Raw genomic sequence first — 7,679 nt, forward strand, 5'->3', positions numbered from 1 at the left:
AATATCTGATATCAAATCCGTGAAACAAAATAAAAAGATCAATGAATGCTTTCATAAATTTTATTAAATGTTGTATACCTCAGAATTGGACAATGATACACTTACCAGATAAAGCAATCTCCTCACTCCAGTTAGATGAAAGTCCAGGGGCAGATGGATTCTGTGTACAGTTTTATAAAAAGATGAAAAGCAAAATTAAACTATTACAACATGTGTTCAACTAATCTTTTGAAGAGGGTGAACTCACAAATTCTATGTACTTAGCTCATATTATAGTTATTCCCAAAAAAAGGGAAAGATCAAGAACTATGTGCTTCTTATCGCCCGATTAGCCTACTTGGAATGGTTGTAAAAATACTCTCAAAAATAGCGGCTAATCGACTGGAAAGAGTAGTGACAGATATAGTTAATGCAGACCAAAAAGGGTTTATAAAAGGCCGTACTTCATCAAATAACCCAAGACATTTAATCAATATTATTCACTTGATTTCCTCTTAATTTCCATCAAACAGATGTAACAGAGGTACAACTCAAGGGTCACCACTATCCCCTCTACTGTGCTCTTTAGCTATAGAGCCATGAGCAATTGCTATCCGGGGAAACTCCAATATTAAAGGAACGGTGATAAGAACAACACAGCACAAAATTCTACAGTATGTGGATGATATCCTTCCGAGGTTAACAGACCCACCAAACTCGATACCCGCACTAATCACCTGTGTGAAAGAGTTCGGTCAAATCTCTAGATGCAAGGTTAATTTTACAAAATCTGAAATCATGCCTCTTGGTTTATCGTATGAGTATGAACCTGACTTTGTAAAAGCCTTTCGTTGGGTACCAAATGGATTTACATTCCTGGGGCTTAAAATAACACCTAAAAATAATCAATCTTTGATTTTGTGACGATGAGTTGGAAGAAGGTCTTATTAAGATGATAATTCTCCCCAAAATTATTTATCCTCTATCTATGCTCTTCATATCTCTGAAGAAAAACAATATTAAAGATATAAATAAAGCTCTCTGACTTTATCTGGGCTGGCAGAAAGCCCAAAATTACCAAAAGGAGGAGGAGGATGGGGCCTCCCCAACACCACAAACTATACAACCTCAATGCAGGCCAGAATTATCTCAACATGGGCAACTGTTCAACCAAAGCCACCATGGTTTGAGATTGAAGCAACCTTCTGAAAACAATTTTTTAATTACTAATGTGTGCAGCACTTGGATTTCTCTACGGAAATTATTTGGGACTAAACGTAAATTGTGTTGTTTAACAACAATGACTGATAATCCTGATTTAACTAGAGAGGGCACTGGATCTAACTTTCAGAACTGGTATGAAGCAGGAATTTACCATATTTATGACCTTTGGGATAGGGGAACATTTAAAACATTTGATTCATTACAGGCTACATACAAACAAGAATTTTACAAATACCTTCAGGTCAGACACTATGTATATTCTAAAATGGATACTCTCAATCTTCCAGATGACTTTAACTTATTAGAAAAGACTCTTTTAGATAGTCTTAAACAAGGTCACTTTGTCTCCAAATTTAATTCCAAGCTACAAAATTTGAATATTTGAACAGACGATCATTCCTACGGAAATCATGGGAGACTCAGTTGAAAACAACAATAGACACTAAAATATGGGAGGAAATTTTACTTTTACCTTTGAAGATATCCATATGTAACAAATTCAGAGAAATGCAATATTATCTTACAAAATTTCTACATATCCCAATGGCTGTATAGTAAATATACAGCAAGGGCCTCTCCAAACTGCCCAAAATGTAAGACTATTTTATGGACAAGATTTCACTGCATCTGGGAATGCAAAAAGATTCAACGGTTTTGGCAAACTGTATGTGATGAGGTTAGTGTGATAATCAAGCAGCATTTACAGCCTAATCCAATAGTATGTCTATTGGGATATATACCTGAATCACTAAGATCACATAAGAATACTGTACACCTTTTGCCTATGCTGGGCTTCATATCTGTGGCTGAAAAACTGCTGCAGAAGCTGCAGGAAATCTGGCCCTTAGTCTTGTTACTGCAGTGATTGGCCAGTGGGTCACATCTGAGATTTCTGACAGCACAAAGGAGAGTTTGATGAAAAAGTCAGAAATGACAGATTTGTGAGGAGGTGGACTTCGCAATATGTTTACAACTGCTTGTTAACTTTGGTGAGAAGTGATCATGTTGCTCCGATCTACATCATCAACCTTCTCATTTCTGACCTCCTTCAGCTCTGCTACATGATCGTTAAGGTGGCAGATGTTCAGTTGATATATAACAAGGCCATTCATATTTGCCTCTCTGGTCTGTTTGCCAGTGTTTACTTCATGGTCTGCATCTCCCTGGGAAGGTATCTGTCTATCCAGTATGTGTGGAGCTCCTTCTGTGTCTGAACATTATATTAGTTTATAACTCTGAAGCTCCTCAAAGACTTTGTGTCCATCTTGTATTACAGGTATTTGGTCATCGTCCACCCGCTGTGGTACCGCTTCAGACGAACCATCAAGACCTCTGTGGTGGTCTGTGTCATAGTCTGGGGTCTTTTCTCTTGTCTGTGTCGTAAAGACGACACAGACATGTTTTGTATTCCTTTACTGGTTATGTTGTCACTAACATAATCTTCCCTATTAATTTGTTGTATAAATGTATATTCATTTATTTATTAACATTCAATCCACCTGTTCATTTAGTTACATGTTGTTAAACTAATTAATGTAAAAAAAAAAAAATGTACTTTAATATCTTATATTGAAAATGATTGCTCTTATCGGTTATGACTGTCTCTGTCACACTAATTCTTATTTTGACTCAAGTTAAAAACTCTGAAAATGTTATGAGAGTTAAGAGAAAACTATTTGGTCATTTAAAAGTGCAGGATGCCTCCCTGGTAACAGCAGGTTGGGCTTTATGTTCATATAGACAATAGAGATTTGTCAGTTTATAATTCACTGAGCTGGTCAAAGACAAATATTCACAGTTTGTCTAGAAATTGTTTTTTATTGGATTTCAAGAAAATGTACAATTTTGTATAGACTGATCCTGTGATAATAATGTTATCCATATTGCCAAGCACACAACAGCTGTTGCAAAATAACTGCTCTGAATCACATCAGAAAAAGTAGCATGTCTACCACAAACACTAAAAATAAAAAACATAGATGAAATAAACCAATTATTTGTTTCCTATTTGTACATGAAATAACAAAAAAGTAAAAACATACATTAGTTATAACAAGGAAAAGTTAAATGTGTAAGATAAAAGTCCTAAAGGCTTGTGTTAAGATACTCTCCCTGTGTTAAACAAACAAACAATCAACAGTCAAATAAAGATTTAGGAATAAGACAGCGAGGCGGCTATAATGGGCTCAGTTAATCAAAAGTTACATCTACTTTGCTTCTGTGATTAAAGGAGAATAATGACAGACATCAATTTACAGCTACAAACTAATAGAAACACATTTTATTGGAATTTCTTGAAGCCACCACAGTGAACCAGAGCAAGTTGACCAAAACATTTCCCAGCAGCCACTTCTCCCATAGCAGAGTCCAAACTGTTCTTCCTGTTATCTACAGTTAGGCCCCATGTCCACCAAAGCGTTTTTTTCTGACGGCAACGTGTTTTTTCAATTAATTGCAATGGGAGCACAGAGTTTTTACAAGCTGGTAAAAACGGCAGCAGCATGACGAGGCGCTGAGTGTTTTTTTTCCCGGTTGCCGAGAGTTGAAAAATTTTCAACTTTGGGAAAGACTCTGCGCTCATCACTGTCACTTTCCACCCAGCCGTCCAATCACAGTGCAAGAGGGGCGGGACAAATACCACACCGAAACAAAACAATGTGCCTCGCAGGGCCAGAGCAAGTAAGCCTACCGTACTTTGTGGTGACATTTTTACATTCAGTAAAATTACTACTTGCAGCACATGTCTTATTGGAAATCGTATCAGTAGATGATAATAATAATCTTTATTTGTAGAGCACTTTTCAAAAACAAGTTACAAAGTGCTTTAACAAGTGTAAAGAAAATACCCAAAAAACAATTATACAAAAACAATACAAGATAAAAGCAAGAAAACATTGAAAAGGCCAAAATACACGTTTAGGATAAATATAAGTAAAATAAAAGGGATAAAATAATGTCAAATAAGATCGGGAAAGGCTCTCCTATAAAAGTATGTTTTAAGAAGGGGACTTAAGAGTTCAGCCGACCTGATACAGTAGAAGTATCTGTCTCGTCTCTATCCTTTCTATTGGCCTCCATTTCTCCTCCTGTTTCCTCCCCTTTCTCTCTCTCCTTCTTTTTCTCTGCATGAAGCTGACTGTGGAAATATTGTCATCATTCATACTGATGGACTGCTGATTTCATTTCTGTCCATTCTGCAGCAACACACAGAAGCCAAAAGCTTGTCAACGGCCCTTTTCCTCATGAAGACATACAGGACTAAGTCTGCAAGAGGACTCAACCTAACAAGGATGGAAGACAGGAAGTCGAGGGTCTTGTCATATACAACCAGGTAGAAAATGATGTCAGGCAGGTACAGCAGTGTGTAAATAAGCAAAAACCAGAACCAAAATTCCCACAATTCGTCGCTTTTCATCAGAGGGGACCGACATGGAAGCAGACAGGGCTTTGAGGGTCCCAACCAGGAAGAAGATTAACAGTGGGAAGGGAGGGAGGAGGAAGACGATAAATATTATGTTTGTGAACACATAACCAGAATAGAAATAAAAAATTACAATACAGACAAGAGAAAGGACCCAGACCAGGACACAGAGCGCCACAGAGGTCTTGATGGTTCGTCTGTAGCGGTACCACAGCGGGTGGACGATGACCAAATACCTGTAATACAAGATGGACACAAAGTCTTTGAGGAGCTTCAGAGTTATAAACTAATATAATGTTCAGACACAGAAGGAGCTCCACACATACTGGATAGACAGACAGATACCTTTCCAGGGAGATGCAGACCATGAAGCCAACACTGGCCATCAGAGCAAAGTAGTAAATATAAAAGACGATGGTATCTATAGTCTCATCCACATTTGGTACCACCCAAACGATCATGCAGCAGAGCTGAAGGAGGTCAGTAATGAGAAGGTTGATGACGTAGATCGGAGCAACATGATCACTTCTCACCTGCAAGTAAAAGTCAACAAGCAGTTGGAAACATGTTGTGAAGTCCACCTCCTCCCAAATCTGTCATCTTGCTCTGCACAGCAGCTGCAGTCAGAGCCATTTCTGACTTTTTCATCAAACTGGCCAATCACTGCAGGGCCAGATTTCCTGCAGCTTCTGCAGCAGTTTTTCAGCCACAAATATGAAGCATTCTGGCTCAAACACATGAGCTGAATTTATCAAACAGACTGGAGTCGCAGTTTGAGGCTCATGTTTGTGTTTGCAAAGTGAGCCTCTCTCCTCATTGTATGTGTATTTCAGGGAGGATCGCACAAGTAATAAGAGGAGACATGTTAACAGAGGTTCATTATGTTTTCACTGGATTTACTGAGGTCACACAATTTTTCAACTGTCAGTTTGCAGAGTAACAATAAAATGACATACTTTACATATAGGATTACATTTAAATATCACATCATTACAATATATAAAATTAGGAAAATAGCAGGAAAAAAAAACCTAAAACGAAATAATGAATAGCTGCTATGTTTGTGAAAGACTAGTGTGTTGATGTTGTTTGTGAGTAAGTAATGTAACCGGTAATTACGAAATGATAAAATAAATATATCTCAGGTTTAAAGGAGATAAATTTTATAATAATTTATGTTTAAACAAATAAACAGAATTCGATAAAGAGTTCTGTTTTTTTTCCAGGTCCCACTCATACATTTTGCTACAATCATCTCTTATTTGGGTATTTCCGCTGGTAAATACAGGACTTCCTCCATGTCTGTTATGTTCAGGGTTAAACATTCAGGTTGAATTTTTACTATATTGGAAAATGTTGATTTCTCAGAGCCTGGTATTTGGGCATGATGTAAGAAAGTGTAGCTCTGACTCTTGTCTATCACACTGGCAGTAGAGTCTGCGGTCAGATCATTTGCTATTGAGAAGTCTCTTTTTAGGGTCAGACAACATTTTAATTAACTGTATATTTTCAGGTATTTGGCATAAATCAAAGTATTGGACAAATTAAAATGCATGACCTGATGATGGCACTAAAAGGGAGTTAAGAGTTAATACAATTTAATCTCTGGGTCAATTAATGTCTGTCTAATATTTTGTGGCAATCCATCAAAATATTCCATGGGGACATTTAATAATTGCCTTGATTATTTTTAATAAATAATTCTGTACAAGTTGCTCTGATAAAGTAAATAAATAACTATCAGTCATAATGTACATACCGTAGAATAAAGAGCATAGATGGCCACGAGGGTCAAAGGAAGGCCGACACCAATGATTATGTATGTCAGCACAATCTTGGTGAATGTTAAGTAGTGGTAATGATGGTAGTTGTAGGTGTGTATTCCCCATTCATAGTAGTAGGTGATGTTGCTGTAATCATAGCTTTGGTCCTGTGAGGTGCTGTTAATATAGAAATCTTCCATTCTTCAGAGTAAAACCTGTTGTTTGAGAGATCAGGTTGTTAAAAAGGGAGCAGGTTTTTCAATATCTACCTAACATTGTTCAGTGACATCACTAAAGCTGTGAGGTGCAACTTCCCACAAATACAGTGTAACTATAGTTTACCCACAATCATATCAAATCAACACTATTGTCATTTCTCAACATTTATTTAATAAAATAAGAAAGGAACAACAAGTTCTAGTGAACACATTGTTACATGCTAATGAGGTCCTGCAGCCACAGAACATGTGGAACAATGATGTTGTGCAGTTGTGGTGAGTAACTTATACCATCTGCTAGGTTACGGTCGCAGTCACACTACTTGTTTCTTATGGCCCACCCTTCTCTGCTTCTGATTGGCTAGTAGTCCTTCTCTGGGAACTGCGCATGTGCAACTCCCAACAAAGATTTTGTACAAGTAAGATGCATCACTCTGTAGCTCAAGTGCGGAGCTGTGTACCAATGGATGTACTCAGGGACGTGCACAGACGTTTTTCATGTTTCATTAATAATTTGTTTATTTTTCACAAGGCAATAAATCATTTAAATTATTTTGGTGTTATTGGAATACATAACACTTCACATAAATCTTCACACTAAACTGTGGCATTGGGCTGCAGGAATAATTAAAATAAATGTTTTTAAATACATCTAGCATGCCAAATAAGTAAAGAACCTTCAGCTTCACACAGCCAAACAATACTGAATTGCCAGAATACATTAATGTATTGATCAAATACTTTATTATTGCCATTATATTACATTTACCATGCACACACACAATTACTGATGGTGACATGGACTTAGTTTCATATTTGAGGGAGGGCTGTCTGTTAGGATCTATCAGCATACAACAAACTAATAGAATTGAGAGTTAGATGAGGAGCCTAAAATCAAAACTATGAAGTTACCGTTTAAGGCAGTTTTTTCAATTTGAGACTTGTCCATTTTGCTTCTGTCAGGATCGCTGGGTGCGCAAAGCAGGGGAGAGCCCAAACGCATGACACTGTGAGCTGAGATTGAGTTCCAGGGTTTATTAATCCCAAGCATGACAACAGGCATGAACAGAACTC

General features: G+C 37.3%; 1 pseudogene; it reads right to left on the minus strand.

The window, feature by feature from the left end:
* Positions 1-3,301: 3,301 nt before the first annotated feature.
* LOC119913418 lies at positions 3,302-6,587 on the minus strand (annotated as a pseudogene).
* Positions 6,588-7,679: the final 1,092 nt, after the last annotated feature.

Source organism: Micropterus salmoides, unplaced genomic scaffold (assembly GCF_014851395.1).
Source record: "Micropterus salmoides isolate LMB-PRFRI ecotype aquatic unplaced genomic scaffold, ASM1485139v1 Ms_hic_scaffold_2, whole genome shotgun sequence".
NCBI classification, from domain to species: domain Eukaryota; kingdom Metazoa; phylum Chordata; class Actinopteri; order Centrarchiformes; family Centrarchidae; genus Micropterus; species Micropterus salmoides.